Here is a 21,715-nt window from a genome sequence, read left to right as displayed (position 1 = left end):
TGGTATATATAGCCGCAGCTCTTTATTAAATCGACCATAACAATAAATTAACATGAATAACTTAACTTCATAAACATATTGACCCTTTATTGACAAACAACATCAGCAAGCTCCTCCCGAGCTACCCCTATGTAACCATTAACCTTTGCCCCCGACCCCGCCACAAACAGCAAGCGTCCGAGGGGTGGTATGACCTCATGCCCCTTTAACCCGGGTCACCTGACCCCAAGGCATGATGAGCCCCAGCACCCAGTAGCTCGGGAGACCCGCCTACCCGAGCTACCAAGGCCACCACCGAGGGAGGGTGGGAGGGAGAAAAACCGCCCTGGAGGACCTGAAAGAACTGAGTCCTCCAGGGTCCCGATCTACTCATTCCCTCTGCCCGCCCCTCTATCTCAACTTCACCCTATCCTAGCCCTGCCTTTAGGCGGTAACCCCTCCCCTATTCCTTCTACTAAGTTTCCCTAACTAACGGTCCTCTCTTCCCCCCCCCCCCACCTTGCAACTCTGGCAACACGAGGTCTCCCAGCCCCATGTTACCATACGCCCTTCGAGACAAGCTCTAGGGCTCCTTATAACAGCGGGATCTGGATAGTCTCTGTTGCTACCCATCAACTCCCTTTTACCCATAACCCACCCTAAATGAAACCAACACACTTCATTATGGTATATATAGCCGCAGCTCTTTATTAAATCCACCATAACAATAAATTAACATGAATAACTTAACTTCATAAACATATTGACCCTCTATTGACAAACAACATCAGCAAGCTCCTCCCGAGCTACCCCTATGTAACCATTAACCTTTGCCCCCGACCCCGCCACAAACAGCAAACGTCCGAGGGGTGGCATGACCTCATGCCCCTTTAACCTGGGTCACCTGACCCCAAGGCACGGCTCCCAGCCGGCCCCCCGCTCATCGCCTGATGAGCCCCAGCACCCAGTAGCTCGGGAGACCCGCCACAGGCCTGTATCCATACAGCCCCCCCCCAAAGAAAAACAAGCTGCGACTAACATCAGGCGCTAAGGAACCGCTCACAACAGGATGAGAAATCGTCAAGCAAAAGGTCCCAGCCCACCGCCGACAAATGAACACCATCCCGGTGATACAAACCTGCGCACGCCACATCCACCCAGTCATGCAAAATCTGCCATCTACCATGACTCACCACCCACTTCCCAACCTGTCTATTAAGCTTAGCTAACCCCCTGGTCCAACGCCGCAACGCTAAATGACTAGGGCGCGGCACAATATCCGACCACACAAGCAACACCCCCGGGAACCAATCAAGCACCACCCTCAAGTCATCCTTAATCATATTCACTAAATCCTTCCCTGCACAGTCATCCACATCATTTCCCCCTAAATGAAGCAAAAGAATATCGGGATGACGAGGCCGAGACCGCAGATCCTGTAACAAATACAGCAGTTGTCTCCACCGCATCCCTCGCTGTCCACCAGGAAACCCGAAGTCCAAGATGAGCAAGACCAAGGTGACGCCCTCCCGGGCGGACGAACGCACGTTCAGCCGCCCAATGGACAAAAGAATGGCCCACAATCCAAAGGGAGTAAGATCGGCTTCGGGGAGCTGAAAGAAAAACCAAACAAAAACAAACATTCAGCATCATATACCCCCATCCATAACTCTCCAATTATTGAGTGCCCCTCCCAGCACCCTTCCCTACTCCCGAGCCCCCATGACGAATATAACCGCGAAAGGCATCAGATACCCAGCGACCCAATCTCTGAATACCTTCCCCCGACATACCCGCCAAACTAGCGCTCGTTGCGGCTCCAATCCGGAAGGAGTGAGTCCCGAAGGCACCCGGATTCTCTCCGCAACGAACTAAAGCCAAACTCTGAACTGCCCGAAACTGATATCGCGTCAGAGGGGCACCTGACGCATGAACGAACAATATCTGGGAGTCAACTGGATGAATGGCAATATACTCACGCAATCGCACCACCGGACATGACAAACATCCTGACACTGCATGCAGCACAACCCAGTGACCAAGACCGCACTGATCAGTCTTGGAACTAACAATATATAACCGTAACACCGTGTCTTGAAAAATCACGTGCTGCACCAAAAGTCCACGAGACCCAACGGGAAAAGATGGACATACTAACAACTCGCTGACCCGCAAGGCCCCAAAAAAGGCAATAGCGAAAGCCGCCTGAAACAAACAAACTTCAAAAGGCGAACTGGCAACCTCCGGTAACACAGCTAGTAACCGAAGGAGCAACTCATGAGTAATGGGTAACCGCGAATCGCGGGCACGAGGGAGCACCCGTCCCATGTCTCGCAATAACCTCTGAACCATGAAACCAGAAACCGGGCAAACCCAGCCCAAGGCCCTGCAGAAAAAAAGCAAAACCCGCCAATTGCCCACGTACAACACCACGAGAAACTCAATCCTGAAAAGCAGACAGCACGAAATCCTCCAACAAGGATTCGGCCACATCTCCCGGGCACCAGCCCCTAGCAGCTAAGAAGGCCGCCACGGACCGAAACCCCGCCGAATAATGGGCCCAAGTAGAAGGGGCTACCGACAAACGGAGCATCTCCCAGACTCCTTCCCGACCAGGCTCCACAAATGTACAGGCATCGGCGAACCTTCTGCTCGCGCTCCGGGCGCCAGTCGACAAAACTGCAAAAAATTGAAACGAGACAAAGCATCAGCAATGCCATTTTGTAAACCCGGAACATGACGCGCACGAATAAAGAGATTCAGCCGCAGACAACGCAAAACCAGCTCTCGCATTAGCGCATTAACTGCCAAACAACGGGCGGCCTGCCGGTTGACAACCTCCACCACTCCCAAATTGTCACACCAAAAAACCACCCGACGATCATGCAAGATTCCCGACCAAAGCTCAACTGCCACTAACAACGGAAACAACTCCAACAAAGTAATGTTTTTTGTGATGCCCGACCGCACCCACTCGGCCGGCCAACGCTCGGCACACCAATCACCATTAAAGAACAGGCCAAAACCCACACCCCCAGCCGCATCAGAAAAAAGATTCAGGTCAACGCTCGAGACCTCCGGCGCCAACATAGGAACAGTCCCATTAAAATCCTTGAGAAAAACAGACCACATGCGAAGATCAGCCCTCACCCCCGCTGAGAGACGCAGAAAATGTCGCCGATCTCGAACCCCCGCCGTGGAAGCCGCCAACCTGCGCGAAAAGGCCCTACCCATAGGCAGCACCCTACAAGCAAAATTAAGAGAACCCAACAAGGACTGAACAGTATGCAACGTAGACTTGGGAGCAAAAACCACCTGCTCAATGAGGCTAATCAACTGACGAACCTTCACCGCAGGAAGGCGAGTAACCATAGCTACAGAATCCAACTCTATCCCCAAAAATACCAAGGAAGTAACTGGCCCCTCAGATTTCTCAGAAGCTAAAGGAACACCAAAATCGTCCGCCATCCCCTCGAACATCAATTTAAGTCGCGCACAAAATCCAGTACCTCCCACACCGATAAACAAAAAATCATCTAAGTAGTGAACGACAGAATCCACTCCTACCTTCTGAACCAAAACCCAATGCAAGAAAGAACTAAACATCTCAAAATACGCACAGGAAATGGAGCAACCCATGGGCAAACAACGATCATAAAAATACAAACCCTCAAAACGAAAACCCAACAGCGGGTAGGACCAAGGATGGATAGGCAACAAACGGAAAGCCGCTTCAATATCCACCTTCGCCAACTGAGCACCCCGCCCCGCGCCAACTATAAGCCGAAGGGCACTATCGAACGATGCATAACGAACCGAACAAAGGTCACGCGGAATGCCATCGTTAACCAACTGCCCTAATGGCCGGGACAAATTGTGAATCAAACGAAACTGGCCGGGTACCTTCTTAGGTATAACAGCTAGAGGTGAAAGCTGCATCGGCGAAAAGGGGGGCTCCCGAAATGGGCCTGCAATACGCCCCAAACGAATCTCCTTTGCCAACTTGCCCCATACCACGCTCCTCAGTCGGGAAACTGATGAAGAATTTTGAACCCGCGCCTCCTGCAACGCACCCAGAAAAGGAATCTCGAACCCTTCAGTAAAACCAACTTCCAACATGACAGCCTCCTTTCGCCGCCCATAACTCCTCAACCATGGGCGCAAGGCATCAACACGAATCGGTGTAGGCACTGAGGCCGCAACATTACTTCCCCCGTCCAGCAACTGCCCCCCCAGTACGCTTGGGGCATTTAACGGCCGCGTGTAGCTGACCGCAAATGGAGCAGGCATGACGAAATTTACAGTCGGGAAAAGGACAAGTGGTTTTATTGAATTTCCAACACACGTCGGAACCTGCTGAGGCTGTCCCCCCTGACCCCCCACGAAAGGGCCGCCCCCACCAATACCCCCCATGGGGCGAACGGTCGTCCCCGATATAGATTTGGAGGCTATATGGGTGAGCCATAAATTAACGTCTTGGGTACCCCAAGACATAAAACTATTTTCCTCCATTTTGTCTCTAAAAGCCTTGTCGTAATTTAACCAGGCCCATCCTCTGAAACGCTGATAAGAGTCTAAAATGGAGTCCGTATAAGCCAGCAGCAAGCCGTAATACGACGGATGAGCCCTACCCCATACACTCGCAAGCCGCAAAAATGCGCGGACCCAGTTAATGATCGAACGAGCTACCGGAAAAGATTTAAAATCCTTTCTATCCCGTTTGGCTTTCCGACGACTCCGCTTATGAGCTCTACCTTCCAAGAGGCGAAAAATATCTAGGCAGGACCGCCTCCGAATCTTCCGTTGCAAATCCCGTGGTACCTTTTCCCACAGCTCAGTAAGAGCCACCAACGCCGGAGTACCCCGAACCTCCCCCGTAATGACCTCTCCACTACCCCCACCTGAAGACCCCAATCCGGCCGAAGGACCCGCATCAGACGAAGAGGAAGACGTCGCCCCCGACGAAGAAGACCCGGACGAAGAGGAAGAAGACCCCCGACGTCGATGCCTACGCTTCTTACGCCACGCCTTCCCTCCCCCAGCAACCTGAGCAGGCGCCTTGTTACCCGGAGTAGAAGTTCCCGGAACACCAGCAGTCGCTCCAGAGATGTCTTGGTCAGCAGTCCCGGCCGCCGCAGGGAGACTGGATACCAACACTGAACCGCCACGAACAGCAACTTCAGGCCTCTCAGACGAACTCTGTGTAGAACCCGTGGCGCCCCCGCCAGCAGTCACAGCAGCTCTCAGCGCCGAATCACACTCCGAAGTGGAACATCCTGGTCTCTCCAGCTGCGCTCAGTCCCTCCGTCTGCACGACCTGTCCTCCAGGAAGAATGCACGAAACCTGCAGAGACCAAGCAGAAAAGGAGGCAGGACTAGGAAAGCAAACTCCAGGCATACCCACCGGGATCCCCCAACCCCCTCCAAACCCCCCACCAGGAACCATCCCCATGGCCATGCTCCCCGGAACACCTCCCCCCCAGTGCGAAGCGGACGGCCCCACACCACTAACTGAAGAGCCGGAACCCCAGGAAGCCGGTCCCCAACTGGGAGGCCAGCTCGTAGGATAAAAACCCGACCCGGTCCCAACAGACCCCCCCATAGGGCACAGACAAAAGGAGCACTGGACCCCCTCTCCATGGCAAACAGCCCAGGAGACCCACCAAGATCACCACCGCCACCTGTTATACCTTCGGAGGAAGCAGCCCTATCTCCCACAACCCCTGACAAGGAAGATCCCAAGGCAGACACCCCACCTGGATCTCCCTGCCTGCCGAAACCGCCCGACTCGCAGAAGAGCCCACGCCTCCAACTACCTCCCTGCTAACAAGCTCTTCCCCCGGCACCCCAGCCAAATCCTCAGCCGTTATAGAAGCCACGCCCCCCGACGAACTGCGGGGCCGCCGGACCAATCAGCAAGCAAGGCTTTCATCTGTGTATGTGCTGAGCTCACTGCTCAACATGGCTATTTCCCGCCGCGACGCCGGACTTGTAAGCTGCATGCCTGCATCGCAAGAATTTAGGTAGGCTGTTTTCATCCCCATGGGAGTCCCGTGGGCCAGGGGGCGTCCCCGTGCAGACCTCTATCACACGTCATCCTCCGCGCCTCCCATTCTTCAGGAGCGCACCGCAGCCACTGAAAGACTCCGGCCCGCGTGACACACTACCGGAGCCACGGCAAAGGTGAAAAAGAGCCGCATGCGGCTCTTGAGCCGCGGGTTGCCGACCCCCGCTCTAAGGGCTTGATGCATTAAAGTCAGCAATCATCCCTAAACCTGTTTTCACAGCTTTAGCAACAATCACTATTACCGACCTGATGCACAAAACAGCCCACTGCGTGTTTTTCCCCTCAATCGTAAAAACTGATTTGTCTAGACCTGTTAGTAACTGTGTGATAGTGCATCAATCACTGCTGGAGAATCAGCCAGAGAATCGGCCAACAGCGGTCAAGCTGGTATCTTTAGTGGATCTAGTCTTAACTCTCCTACTTTAATTTGTACACTTCTAGCATTTGTATCTATCTTCCTAGGCACAATTCTACAAAAAGATAGGCACCTAGCACAAAAGTAGATGTGTTTAGGGGTGGAGAAAGACTTAGGAGTCTCTAGGCATGATTCTCTAAAGGACTATAATGTAGGCCTTTAAAATCCTGGCCTATATTACAGGCACCTAAGTTTTAAGTTAGGTGCTACTAAGCATGATTCTGTAATGGGTGCCTATGTGTAACTGATGTGTAATAGGCACCTAACTTTAGTCGCCAATTACAGAATCTGGGACATAGTGACTCCCTCTATGACCCTGATTCTGCAAAGCACGTCTAAAGTTAGGTGCAGCTTGGACGTCCAAGATAGGCATCCTTTGTAGAATCGCACTCAGCAACACTCAGCACTGTTTAAACGTCCAAATTTTGAGACATCATTTAGAAAACCGGGTTTTAGGTGCGAGTTAGAAGTCCAAACAATGTCCTTATTGTTATAATATTTTATTATTATGATGTTATTAGAATGGCGATTTTATGCTATTTATTTCTCTTCCATCAGAGATAATGGCTGGGATTCAAACCAGCAACATTAGAGTAGAAGACTCTAGGTTTAACCAGTGTGCTATACAATGAGCTAGCAAAGTGTCATCCACATCCTTTGGACGTCCATGTCCTCGTTAAGACCCTTAAATGGCTCATTTACCACTTAGTTTGGACGCCTAAGTCCTGCTCAGCATTAGGTGGGACTTAGATGCCCTTTACCAAGTTTTACCAAGTTTATTAAAATTTTGATAAAACGCAAATCAAAACTTCTAAGCGTTTATAGAATCGAAGCCTATATATATGAGTGCTTTTGAATATCCAGCTTTTCATTTTTAGGAACTGCAATTCAAGAATAGCAGGGGGCTCTAGAGGGAAGGAGTGAGGTACATTGGCAGAGCCGTGGGGTGTCTCAGCACTGGAATAACAGGGCAGGAGGTACATCAGCAGGACTGGGGAGGAGTGGAGAGGTTTCAGTATTGGAATAAAAGGGCAGGAGTGACATGCATTGACAGAGCTCTGTAGGAAGAAATGGAAAGAAGGTTTCAGTACTGGGATAATAGGATAGGAATGAGGTGCCTCAGCAGAGCAAGGGAGGGGGGGTTTATGTACTGGAATAACAGAGAAAGAGTGAGGTGCATTGAAAGATCTGAGTGTTCCTTAATATTTACTGATTATTTCCCAGCACTGTTCCCTCTAAGCAGAGCGGTCATCCTCTACCTGCAGTCCTGCTAGTGCAGGGGTGTCCAATATCGGTCCTCGAGGGCCGCAATCCAGTCGGGTTTTCAGGATTTCCCCAATGAATATGCATGAGATCTATTTGCATGCACTGCTTTCATTGTATGCTAATAGATCTCATACATATTCATTGGGGAAATCCTGAAAACCCGACTGGATTGCGGCCCTCGAGGACCGACATTGGACACCCCTGCGCTAGTGGGTTTGCTGTTTCATTATCACATTTCCAATAGTGAGGGACAAGTAAGTTCTGCAGGACCTCAGGGAACCTGCCTGTCCATAGTGATTGAAAACACACAACCCCCTACTGGTAGCAATGCAATTAGTTGGAGGACACCCATTCAGCTTAGAGCAGTGGTCTCAAACTCAAATCCTTTGCAGGGCCACATTTTGGATTTGTAGGTACTTGGAGGGCTTCTGAAAAAATAGTTCATGTGTTATTAAAGAATTGACAATTTTGCATGAGGTAAAACTCTTTATAGTTTATAAATCTTTCCTTTTGGCTAAGTCTTAATAATAATATTGTCATTTATAGCTAAAGAGACATATGATCAAGAAACTGTTTTATTTTACTTTTGTGATTATGATAGACATACCGAGGGCCTCAAAATAGTACCTGGCGGGCCGCATGTGGCCCCCGGGCTGCGTGTTTGAGACCACTGGCTTAGAGGGAACAGTGTCACAGTAATTGTGCTTTTCAGTTAGGCAGAGGAATATACAGAAATCATGGACTGTCTGGCTCATGATTTTCACACCTTGTCGGGAGCTTTCCCTTACACTTTACTTTTTCAGTAATCTACAGAGTAAAGGATATGTGGAGAGATAAGAGTTGATAGAATGAGCAGGACAAGTGACAAAGTGGACAGAAATAAATAAAAATGACCATGAAGGTGTTCATCCTAGCACTAATAAATACAACTTAATATCATTACCTGTCTTCTAATTGACTGGTTCATTGCTTCCGAGCAACAGAGAATGATGAGCAGGTCCTTCAATGCAGTTGTCACATGATCACCCGCCTGCAGCCTGCTGTCATTCTTTTATCTATTCATTTGCACAATAGAATTGGTTGGTAAAATAAAGCTGAAATGAAGCCATGGCTCTTAGAACATGCTTGAGGTAATCTTCACACCGCCATGCTGTGGATTCTTGAGGTGTTGCACTAGTCCTTAGCTAATGATGGCAGCTGCTTCTCTTCCCAAAATAATGTAGATAACCACCAATAACTATGGTAAATGACAACAGATAAAGACTCTGCCCAATAAGTACATGCATTACAAATCCATAATTAAGTTTAATTGTCTTTGTTCATTAATATTTCTGGGTCGTAGACCATAGAAGACTGCCCAGTCAACTGTGGCTCTCAATAACAGCAGACCTCTAACAATCACTCCTGAGAGAGACCCCATACTGTTTAAGCCCAGCTGGGGAAGCGAGAATACAAAAGTTGCTGCCTGCTCCAAATTCATGAAGCAGGGCCTAGGGGTTTGGACTGGAGCCTAAAATGGCAACAATTACCACAGCAGTTTAGGACGGTTTAATTCTACATAATAAGTATAAATATCTGGAGAATATTCATAGGTCTAAGTATTTACATGTTTTAAATTTTGCTGTTACTGATACACGGTCACCTAAGATTCTATTTTGTAAATACTTGAAGGAAGTTTTGTCATAGTCTACTCTAGACTCTATAATGGTATCAAATTTATATTATTCATCTGAATAATTTGCTGATTATGGAACACTTCTTTTTCTCTAGTTACATTTAGGGGGAAGCATTAGAGCTTAATGCATCTTTAAAGCATGTTAAGGGAATTAGTGTGTGCTAAATTCTAAAAGCTATTTTATAGCTATGGGCTTTTACCCCCAAATTCTATAAAGTCTGCCTAAAGTTAGGCACCTCGCCAATGTAAGCGCCTAACTAAAATCGGTGTAATTGGCACTTAATATCTCATAATTGGTGTTAATTGGACTTAATTGAAAGTTAGGCACCTAACAAAAATAACATGATTCTAGTCCAAAGCGTGTAGTTAAAAGTGGCCAGGGGTAGGGGCAGATCGTGGATGTGTTTTCAAATTAGGTGTCTGTTTTTGACTAGGCGCAGTTGTGCACCTAACTTAGATGCATTTAGGCCAAGAAAACCCTGACCATAAATATGGTGCACCTAAAAGAATACCTAGTAATGCCTAAGGCCGCTTAGGCAGTGCTAAGTGTGATTCTATACAGTCGGCGCTGAATTTTAGGCTACATATATAGAATCAAGGTTTCAGTGTTTAATATGCGCTAATTCCTTTAATACACATTAAAGATGCATTAAGCCTAATACTTCTTGATTGATTCCCCCCACCCCCCATCTCCGTAGTCATTTAGGACAGTTGGTTGATTCATTTGTAAGTAGTAAGCTACAAATTCAAGGCAAAAATGAAAAAAGAGTGGAAAAGCCACAAATTACCAGGATGAGAGCAGGAATTGGTTTTTTTGTGGTTCGCCACCCCTTTGTTTTTTTCACAAATTCATGGCAGCCTTTTTAGAATGGGAAATCGTGACGCAAATGCATTCCCCGAAGTAGCTATAGTAGGATGGTAGAAACAAGGATCCCTGCTAGAGTATTTTACAAGATCCAAGCTGGAAACAGTTAAGTTCCAGAAAATTATGCTGAGAGAAACAATAGATGTGCATGAATAAGTTTGTGTGTTTGATTCTGCAGATGCTGTAGGAGTTTTTGTGATTTTTCTACACTTGGTTTGATTTTTGGGGTTATTAGTAACTGTGGGCTTCTTACCATTTTGATATTTGATGGAGGTTTTTGACCAATGATTGAAAAATATGCCTGTTAGTTTATGAACTGGTAGTTCACTTTGACTGGCATTTTATGGTCAGCAATTTTTAGAGCACGTTTGCAGTGTTTCAGGCATTACTGAGGTTTTGTCTCCACATTATTTTTATGTTTGTTGACATCATAGATTTGGCTGAGGTCTCCAGTTGCATAAATCTATTAGCAATAGATATATTTTTGGATCTGGGAGTAGAGAAAAATCCCAGAAACCAGTCTGGATCCTAAGGCCAAGCAGGCCATCTTCTTAGAACATTCTGAAAGAGAGAGCTGCTAGCTCTTATATGCAATAGCACACAGACACTTAGGAGCGGATTCTCTAATACTCATGCTAAAATCCAACAGGGCCGCTGTCACAGCTGTAAATGTAATGATTTGAAAAAGACAAATCATTTTCCAAATACCGCACATGCAAATGAGATTCGTGGAGAGTCGCAGAGGATCGCTAAATTTGCATGGGATGAGTCATTGGTGATAGTGATCGGCACATGCGCAGAATACACCTGCGCATTAAAAAAAAAAGAGACCCCCAAATTGAAAATCAGCAGGAGAGATGCCCACTTCCTGCCCCTGATGATCCCACTGCCTCCCCCCCCCCCCCTCTTCACAAAGGCCAGCTGGAGGGATGCCTATATAGTACAACGAAGTCGTTAATATTAAAATAAGCATTCCGGGTGATTCTCTATCATTGCTGGGTGATTTCCTAACCTCGTTGTAGTACATTTGGGGACAAATTTTTTTGGCAGGTTCTGAGCTGTCATAGCCTTACTTTCCGATCAGTACATGAGTGCTGATTGGCTCAGGCACTGACAGGAAAATAATGTTTGAGAGCTCAGTTCCCTTCCCCCCAGCAAATAAGAACATAAGAATAGCCTTACTGGTTCAGACCAATGGTCCATTAAGCCCAGTAGCCCGTTCTCACAGTGGCCAATCCAGGTCACTAGTACCTGGCCAAATCCAGGCAAGCAGTGGCTTCCCCCATGTCTTTCTCAATAACAGACTATGGACTTTTCCTCCAGGAACTTGTCCAAACCTTTCTTAAAACCAGCTACATTAACCGCTCTTACTACAACCTTTGGCAATGCGTTCCAAAGCTTAACTATTCTCTGAGTGAAAAAAATTTCCTCCTATTGGTTTTAAAAGTATTTCCCTGTAAATTCGAGTGTCCCCTAGTCTTTGTAATTTTTGACAGAGTGAAAAATCGATCCATTTGCACCTGTTCTACTCCACTCAGGATTTCTTTGATGTAATTTATTTTTATTGTAAACTGGATACTGGAAATTTTGGTATAACAAGCCCTAATAAACCATAAAGTATAAAAGTGTAAAAACGCTGTCACTATAAACCATCCTCATAAATTTGTGTTCTACAGTAAGATCTTTGGTGGGATAAACCACATCTGAGTAACCTGAATGAGGCACATGGCTGCCAGGTATTTGCCAATTTTTGCTTAATGAAAAGTCACAAATCTCTATTGTTGGTTTTGTTTTTGTTTTTTAAATAATCTTTATTCATTTTAAAATAATTTCAAGTGAAGAACAATAATTAAAACATTTACACTATGGACATCACTTAAAATATTACAATAATCTCTATTGTTTTTACCGCTATGACTAGAAAGGATATTGGATATTCTGTTCCATGCAATATTAAACTGGTATCGCTCCCACAACTCTATTTATTTATTTAGACACCTGAAATCCCTGCTAAATCTGGGGAGTGGGTTAGGTGATGGGGAAAGCTGCTGGGGGAAGGAGCAGCTCTGTGAATAGGTTGTGCCTGGGGGGAGGCCTGGAGGCAGAAGAGATGTTCACTCCCTCCCTTCGTTGCTGTAAAACAACCCCCAGACACCCCCCCCCAGCAGTAGTAGGGATGCCCACTCCTTACAGCCACCACCGTTACACAACCCCGACAACCCCCAGTAGTGGGAGGGATGCCCACTCCCGCCGTCGCCATTGCACAACACCTCAACATTCCCCTGCAGCGGGAAGAATGTTCACTCCCTCCCACTGCCACAATCACCCAACCCTATTACAACCACCCCATGCCCTCGATGACCAGCCTGCTCCCCTACCTTCTTCACGAAGGACGGCCGGAGGGATGCCTACTCCCTGTGGTTGGCAGGCCCGCTTCTTCAAAATGGTGAGCTTTCTCTTTCCCAGTGCATCCTGGGATGCACCAGGGAGGGGCCTAAGGCTCTGACTGGCTGAGCCATTCTGATAATCGGCCAGTAAAATACTGCCCCACTAAACTGGCTGGAACAGGTTTAGCGACCGCATTAAAGGCACATTAGGTTTTGAGAATCTTCCCCTTAGTGGGGAATGCCTGACATCAGCACTTTTCTACATTACAGATGGAACATCCTAGCTGTCTGAAGAAAGTGCTATGGAATTGATAAAGACCTTCCAGAGTCTTGTAGATTCTAGAGAAAAACAGCAGACTGACATTCTGTGATTTTGATACATGTATATGGTCAACCAATGGGTAGGGACTGACACATTATTTTTTATATCTGTGATTATCTCCTCCACAAGCCTCTTCCCAAGCATACAGAACAGGGATACAGGGTCCCTGAAGGGGCACACTAAACCCACACAAGGAAAAATAACTGAGAGAGATTGATATGAGTTAGAATAACCTTTTAAAAAAAATTAAAATTGGTCAGAGTAAATTATTCAAACTAACCCACAATAATTTAATAATTTGTATGTGTGCTCTGAAAATTCTCAAGTGTCCAATGTTATTGTAACAGGTGGGTAACTCCTTTTTAATCATTGCACACTTTAGACAAAAATACCCATTTATTGGGTCCTCCCCAAGTGCACAAAATATACAAAAGAAAAGCTATGAAAATAATGAGGCATTCAGTCCATAAAAGCTAAGTAAAGTGCTGGTGCAGTGTATTAGTCTTCTTTTTGTAAAGTCTCTAGATCTCCCATTGTGTACTACAATGGTCTCCAATGCACAGTCCTCCGCAGTCCTCCATTGTAGCCCTCAAACAGGTGGGTTAAAAGTTCTTCAAATCCTGTAAATGCATTAATTTCAATCTTGCCCACTTGATATAGTAACTGCGAATAATCTCTTGTATTTTTCAGGTGTCCCATTTGTGGAATTTGCTACTGTTGACAATCCAAAATAAAGTGAGTTTTTAAAATATGTATATCATTGAAGTGTTGTAGAACCGATATTAGTATTAATTTTCATGTTTAATACTCAGTCTGTACATGCAGGTCAAGGTAGTTAATAAAATTAATAGTATGTGTAACCCTCAGTTTAAATTGCGGCGGCTGCTAAAAAAGCAAATAGAATGTTAGGAATTATCAGGAAAGGAATGGGAAACAAAGATGAAAATGTTATAATGCCCTTGTATCACTCTATGGTATGGCTGCACCTTGAATACTGTGTGCAGTTCTGGTCACTGTATCTCAAAAAAGATATAGCGGAATTAGAAAAGGTACAAAAAAGGATGTCAAAAATGATAAAAGGGATGGGTCTACTTCCCTTTGAGGAGAGGCTAAAGCAGTTAGGGCTCTTCATCTTGGAGAAGAGACGGCTCAGGGGTGATATGATAGAGATCTATAAAATAATGAGTGGAGTGGAAAGGGTAGATGTAAATCGCTTGTTCAGTCTTTCCAAAAATATGAGGACTAGGGGACATGCAATGAAGCTACTAAGTAATAGATTTAAAACAAACCAGAGAAAATATTTCTTCACACAATGTGTAATTAAACTCTGGAATTTGTTGCCAGAGAATGTGCTGAAATCAGTTAGCTTAGCAGGGTTTAAAAAAGGTTTGGCTAATTTCCTAAAAGAGAAGTCCATAGGCTGACCCTGTTTGGCAATTCTTATGTTATGTTGGCCCTCATAACTTTCTTGTATTCACACTGTGGCCCTTTACATGAAAAGGCTGAGACCACTACTGTACTGACTTCTCTTGTGTCTCTCTGTATCCACTCTCCTCTTCTTCTGCATGAGTTCTCCAACCTGTTTACTCCTTAGTAAGTGCCTTACAGTGGGAGTGGCCTGTTGGTAACCCTTCTATACCGCTTAGTCCTGTGCAACTGGGCAGTGCATAATGCAAGAGAAATATCCTGATCTTCTACTTCTTCATCATGGGATAGGAGGCAATGTTCTGTGTGGATTATGAACTTATTAATGAATATAAAACAGAGGGTTGGATTAAATGGCCATTTTTTTTCTCATTGGAGGAGAGTGAATAGTGGAATAATGCAGAGATCTGTACTGGGACTGGTGCTATTTAGCATATTTATAAATGATCTGGAAATCGGAACAACAAGTGAGGTGATTAAATTTGTAGATGACACAAAACTCTTCAAAGCTGTCAAAACACATGTGGATTGTGAAAAATTGCTAAAGACTTTAGGAAATTGGAAGACTGGACATCCAAATGGCAGATGAAATGGACAAAATGCAAAGTGATACACATTGGGAAGAATAAACCAAATCATAGTTACTTGATGTTATGGTCCACCTTAGAAGTCAGCACCCAAGAGAAAAATCTAGGTGTCATCATCGACAATATGCTAAAATCTTCTGTCTAGTCACAGTGTATGGTGGTGGCCAAAAATGTAAACAGGATGCTAGGAAATATTAGGAAAGAGATGGAAAATAAGATGAAAAATATTATAATGCCTCTACATCGCTCCATGGCTCAATCTCACCTTGACTATTGCATGCAATTCTGATCACTACACCTCCAAAAATAAGTTGTGGAATTAGAAAAGGTTCAAAGAAGGGTAAACAAAATGATAAAGGGGATATAATCCCTCTCATATAAGGAAAGGCTAAAAGGGCTTAGGGCTCTTCAGCTTGGAAAAGAGATGGCTGAGGGAGGATAAGATAGAGGTCTACAAAATCCTGAGTGGTGTAGAATGGGTAAAATTGAACCAATGTTTTAATCTTTCAAAAAGTAGAAAGACTAAAGGATCCTCAATGAAGTTACATAGAAAAAAAAAAGAAGAGGAAAATATTTTTTTCATTCAAAAATAATTAAGCTCTAGGACTCATTGCCAGAGGATATAGTTGCAGAGGTTAGCATATCTGGGTTTAAAAAAGGTTTAGACAAGTTCCTGGAGGAAAATTACAAAGATATTTTTTAAACCAATAGGAGGAAATAACTTTTCACTCTGAAAATAGTCAAGCTCTGGAGCGCATTGCTAGAGGATGTGGTAAGAGCTGTTAACATAGCTGGTTTTCAAAAAAGATTTGGACAAGTTCCTGGAGGAAAAGTACATAGCCTGCTATTAAGATAAATATGGGGGAAGCCACTGCTTGCCCTGGGAGCGGTATCATGAAATCTTGCTACTATTTAGGGTTCTGCTAGATACTTATGACCTGGATTGGCTACTGTTGGAAATAGGAGACTAGGTTAGATGGACCATTGGTCTGACCTAATATTGCTATTCTTATATTCTTATGTATTATAAGGGTGCAGGCTATACCAAGAGCCCTGTGAGATGTGACTTTAGGGCCCCTTTTACAAAGCCACAGTAGTAGGGTTGTCCAGAAAAACCTAAAGTTGGAAAAACTGTACACTGAGTGCAGAGTAAGGCCTTGTTGCAAGGAGTCGAACAGCATCAGAGGCTTTACCCTGACTATCTCAAAGAGACATTGAATGCTTGAGTGTTTGGAGTGCCATTGGTAGATGACTACACCAAAGTGTACGTGCTTAGCAATGAGGGGGTACTGAAAAGTTCTCAGCTCAACCAAGATGAGAATGATGTTGATACGATTCAATCAATAATCTCAGAGAATGGCACGGTGACAGAATTTGTCACCGTCCCTGTCCCCATGGATAACCGTGGGAAACCATCTCTTGTCATTCTTTAGTGTCTGTCTCAACCTCAGTCGTTTTACACCAGTATTCTTCCATGTAAGGCTTAAGGGTCAATGGTTGTACCCATTCATACTCTGATTCTTCCCTGTCTTCTTAAAGAATGACATAGGGATGGTTTCCCACATTTATCCTTGGGAACAGGGTCAGTGACAAATTCTGTCACCATGTAACAATGTCAAAAACATAGAATTTTGTTTCTGCAAATTGACACTTAATGATAGAAGATAACACTCTTTTCAGGTATAGCAGCAAAATAACGCTCAGAATTTAGGAAGTTGGTTGGTTTGAACTTTTCAGCACCCCCTCGTATTAGCAAAGTAGGCTAAATTTCTGTTATTTTCCATAATAAAGTGCAGATATTGAATGGTTATTTACCCCCCCCCCCCCCCCGTTTTATAAAATCATGAAAGCGGTTTTTAGCGCCACTCATAGAGTTCCTATGAGAGTTGGGAGCAGCGCAGAGCATTCAGTGCTAAAAACTGCTTTATTATGGAAAATAACAGGTGTTACAGGCATGCCCGAGGCTCTTAAAGTTTGTTGGAAGTTGGGTTTCACACTTTTCAAACATCCGTGCCCCAGGACTCCATTGGAAACATCACCCATATGTGAGAATAACTGCCTGCTGTCCTTGAATAACACCTGTTACACAAAAGTAACTGTACTGTCCCTTCTTGTGGAGGTAAATCTCTTACGACAATACTAAGGACATTTGTTCCTTAATTGGTTGTACTTGAAAAACTGTAATTTTCAGAAGGTCACTGCTAGATGTTGCCAGCTTCCTTGGATCTCTGGATACAGAGACAAGAAGCCAACAACACAAGCTGGAAAAGAGTGCTAATAGCGTCCAAGAGACAAGATAATTACCAAAGGCCTTGATGATACCTAATTACTAGCGTCCAATCAGAAGCAAATTGCAGAGCTGAGCTTCAGCAACAAGCCCCCAAATGAGCTACACTTAAATATCACAAAGCTCCCAATGTATTTCCGATAACTGGGTTGCAAAATTGGCGCTAATGAGCTGTTCGTACCAGCACATTAACAGCTTAGAAAGGTTTTGTTCCTGCTCTAATCTGAACCTCTGTCCTTGCTACTGTCACTTTCCACAACCATTTCCTGCAGTAAACAAAACTTAAAGTACAGATTTAGCACTTGTAAAAATAGTATTATTCATACAGTGATGGCAATGGTGTAATTCTACTGTAGCTCCCAGAAACCTGCATCTGGGATCCTGAGAAAACTGCCAGAAATCTGCTTAGAGACTGCACTCAGGTTGTGAGACCCTATAGGTTATTCCAGAAATCTTCACTGCATAATAACAGGACACCATCCCCTTTATTGAGAGGTTTGTAAGTACGAGTATCCAAAAATCTGCTTTAGATGCACAAAATGTTTCCAGTGCAGGAGGTCCTGCAGGAATCCCAGAAATCTGCACTGGTTATGGTGCAGACAGTATCTCCAGCTGCCTAAGAACCTTTATTTGGCAGTCTGAATCCTAGAACAAATATCGCATGAGTACCATTAGGGATCACACAGCAGCTGATGAAGCAGAAGTGAGTTGGGATTTCTCTAGCCCCCTACAACCTGTACATCTTGTAATGGATTAACCCTCACAATTTGCAGTTTAAAGGGGCAGAGCTTCAACAAGTGGATTTATTGTAACATTTGCTTCCTGAGTCAGAGTAACGAAGAGTCACTATTCTACCAGAGGCTTCATGTCCCCCCAGTGGACAGATCCAGATGGACCCATTTTTACCATTTATGCACCAAGTTAGAGTTAAGGGGAATTTGCAGGGAAGCCACTAGAGATCAAGGGGAAGGGGGGGGGGGGGGCTCTGAATCGGGCCATGAAGGCCCTTTGATTCAGTCTCATTAAAACATTGTGCTACCACATGAAGGGGTTAAATTTTTAACAGATTTTTTTTGTGTATTACCACTCATAACATTCCCAGTCATAGCAGACCTGAAAAATTCTTTGCAAAATGTATCTATGGATGCAGGTAAGTCAGCAGATAATTAGAAGCAGAGAGATATTGGAGTTGGCATCTTTCCCCTGAAGTAGCCCTCGTCGGGCGAAACAGAAAGTCTTTTCTGTCGGGATCTTGAGTTGGAAGCCTCTTGGTGAAAACCCTCGATTTCAGATGAGTGTATTTTTTCACGATTTCAGATACATGCTGCATATCTCTAAAAACTGCTTATACTGATTACATTCAGCTGTAGTCCTCGCCAATTAATGTGGTTAAGCTTGGGATTCGGGCCTTTTTTATTGCTTGACATTTAAACTGAAACTATATATAAAAAAGACTGTGAAAAATAACAAAAAGAAGATTTCGTGTGAATGAAAGATGTGAGAATTGATTATTTATACATGTTTTGGAGTTTTTTATAAACCCGTGATGATGAGTGGATGGTTGGGTACTTGTGTAGTCCCAACGACCCTCAATTGAGGTTTATTTTTCTCCTTTTCATCTTTTTGATTTTTAGTTTGTCAGCTTTATCTATGTACTTTTGGTCTGGATGAATCCCTGCTCATAACTGAATTTGACAAAACGTATTTTCAATATATTTATGACTAACATCAGCAGCCATTCGCAGAACCCTATCTTTTGCAGTATTTCTGCTTAGCGGCATCTCAGAGATGCGCTGCACAATTTTATCCTTGTTTTGGAAATCATGGAAGAGTGAATTACTCCCAGCCAAAATTGCCTTTTTGATAAAATCTCCATCAGAGAGGGGCTTACCATGTTTTGCCATGCACAGTGAAATTTGAAAGCTGGCAACTGTAAGATTTTGAAAGATAGTTGCTAAAACTAAGAGACTGGGAGTGATATTTCTTTAATTTTCCTACAAGGAACTCTTTTCTTTGAGCTAAACCAAGTTCAGCAACATTGTTATGGTTGGTCTCAAAGTGACGTTTGACACTTGATGTGCGAGACACAACACTTTCATTACACATAATACACAATGCTTTCCCACTGCATTCAATCACTCCATATGTCTCTGTCCAGGCCTCTTGGAATGGTCTTCCACTATCTGTTTTTGCTTTTTTTGCTGTACTCATTTTCTTTGTTCAAGACTTCAAGTCTACAAAAAGATAAAATTTGTATAATAAAAAAAATCTAATGAAGTGCTGTATACAAATCCGTCCCCATAAAAAAATATGTGATTGGGGAATTTTACTAATTGTAGACATCCGTTTTGGTCAAAAAATATACTGTCCGGGTGAAAACCGGACTTGTGCAACCTGAGTGTATGGGAAAAGGACTTTTATTTTTCATTATTGGAGCCTTTGTTATTTTATTATGATGTTTACAAAAGCACTGTGAAGGGCCACATATACACTTTACTGTTTTTTGCTATATTGAGTTTTCCATAAGGTACAGCACAGAGGATTAGTGTGTTGGTTGTTCACAGAGAGCCCAGCCCTCCTCTCAGCTTACTGAACTTCTCTATGCAATCATCATAAGCAGCTTTTTTATTTCCTCGAATTTAGCATGTCCCCCATGGAAGATACAGAGGTTTTTACAGAGGAGCACATTATTAGACACATTAACATCCCCCCATATCCTCACCTCTCTAGCATGGGAGCACTAGGAACTGTTCCTGATTACAGATGTCACATGTGGAGTCACACTACAGCCTCACTGAGTTCCTGTGACAGACTCAGTGTGAAGCTTCTCTTCCTCCCCCCACTTCCCCCTCACACACTGCCTGGCTCATAGGATACTAAGGGGAAGACAGTCACAGGACTGCAGCCAGCACAGGAGGATGGGCCGCGGCCCACCGGGACAATGCCCGGTCCTCCCAATGGCCAGTCCGGCCCTGTTGCCAGGTGAGCTGCAAAGCAGACACCGGCACACTCGCCTCCCGCCGCGCTGCATATCTTAATTGCAGACTAGAGAGTTGGCGGGGATAGAAATCCCACCCGTCCCCGCCAAAGTCTCACCCATCCCCACCCGTCCCCGTGAGGAATCCCACCCGTCTCCGTGAGGAATCCCTCCGTCCCCACCCGTCCCCGCGAGGAATGTCCTCCGTCCCCGCCCGTCCCTATAAACTTCAGAAATAGTTATTTCATTTAATTATGCTACTGAATTAAAGGCTTTGGTAGAAACCCATTTACAAATAAGCAAAAAGACTTTATTAATTTGGAAATATTAATTGGGAAGAATACACACTTTGTAAACGGGTTTCTACCAGAGCCTCTTTTGTTTATAAATTTTTATCAACACAACTAATATACTACTTTATCCTGAAGCAAAAAAAAAGAAAAAAGAAATAGAATTATTTTCCTACCTTTGTTGCCTGGTTTCTGCTTTCCTCATGTTCTCATTCAATTCCTTCCATCCACTGTCTCTCTTCCCTCTGCGTCTTCCATTTGCTCTGTTACTGTGCCTCTCCCTTTCTCCCCCCTTCCAAATTGGTCTGGCACCCATCTTCTTCCCTCCGCTCCCCCCCATAGTCTGGCATCTCTGTCTTCTTCCCTGCCAGCGTCTTCTCCCCACTCTCTTTTCCCCATTTCCTTTCAGCGTCCTTCTCCCCCCCCATCTTCCCCATGTCCTGTCAGCATCCTTCTCCCCCCTCTGTCTTCCCCATGGCCTTTCAGCGTCCTTCTCCCCCCCCCCCCCCCCGGGTCTTCCCCATGGCCTTTCAGCATCCTTCTCCACCCCCCCCCATCTTCCCCATGTCCTTTCAGTGTCCTTCTCCCCCTTCTGTCTTCCACAAATGCTTTCAGTGTCCTTCCCCCCCCCCATCTTCCCCATGGCCTTTCAGCGTCCTTCTCCACACCTTTTGTCTTCCCCAGTGCTTTCAGCGTCCTTCTCCCCCCTCCTTCTCTCCCGCCCCGGGTGCAGCATAGCCAGCCAGGTCCCCTTACTTTTGTGGCGCTTCCCCGACCGACAGACCGACAACAGCTCCGGTCTGACATACCTCCCTGCCCTTAACCGCGAATCTAAATTTCCTTCTTACAGCTGCTGTAAGAAGGTAATTTAGATTTGCGGTTAAGGGCAGGGAGGTTTGTCGGACCAGGGCTGTTGTCGGTCGGTCGAGTTAGCACCACAAAAGTAAGGGGACCTGGCCGGCTGTGCTGCACACGGGGCGGGGCGGAACGGACCGCCCCCCTCCCTTGGTAGCCACTCGAGCCGCGAGGCTACTCCTCCTTACCTACCCTGCCTGCAGCACAGAGCCGAACGGAAGTCTTCCCGACGTCAGCGCTGACGTCGGAGGGAGGGAGGGCTTTGTTTAAGTCCTCCCTCTCCTCCAACGTCAGCGCTGACATCGGGAAGACTTCCGT

The sequence above is a fragment of the Geotrypetes seraphini genome, chromosome 11, assembly GCF_902459505.1.
Source record: "Geotrypetes seraphini chromosome 11, aGeoSer1.1, whole genome shotgun sequence".
NCBI classification, from domain to species: domain Eukaryota; kingdom Metazoa; phylum Chordata; class Amphibia; order Gymnophiona; family Dermophiidae; genus Geotrypetes; species Geotrypetes seraphini.
This window is presented reverse-complemented; position numbering follows the sequence as displayed.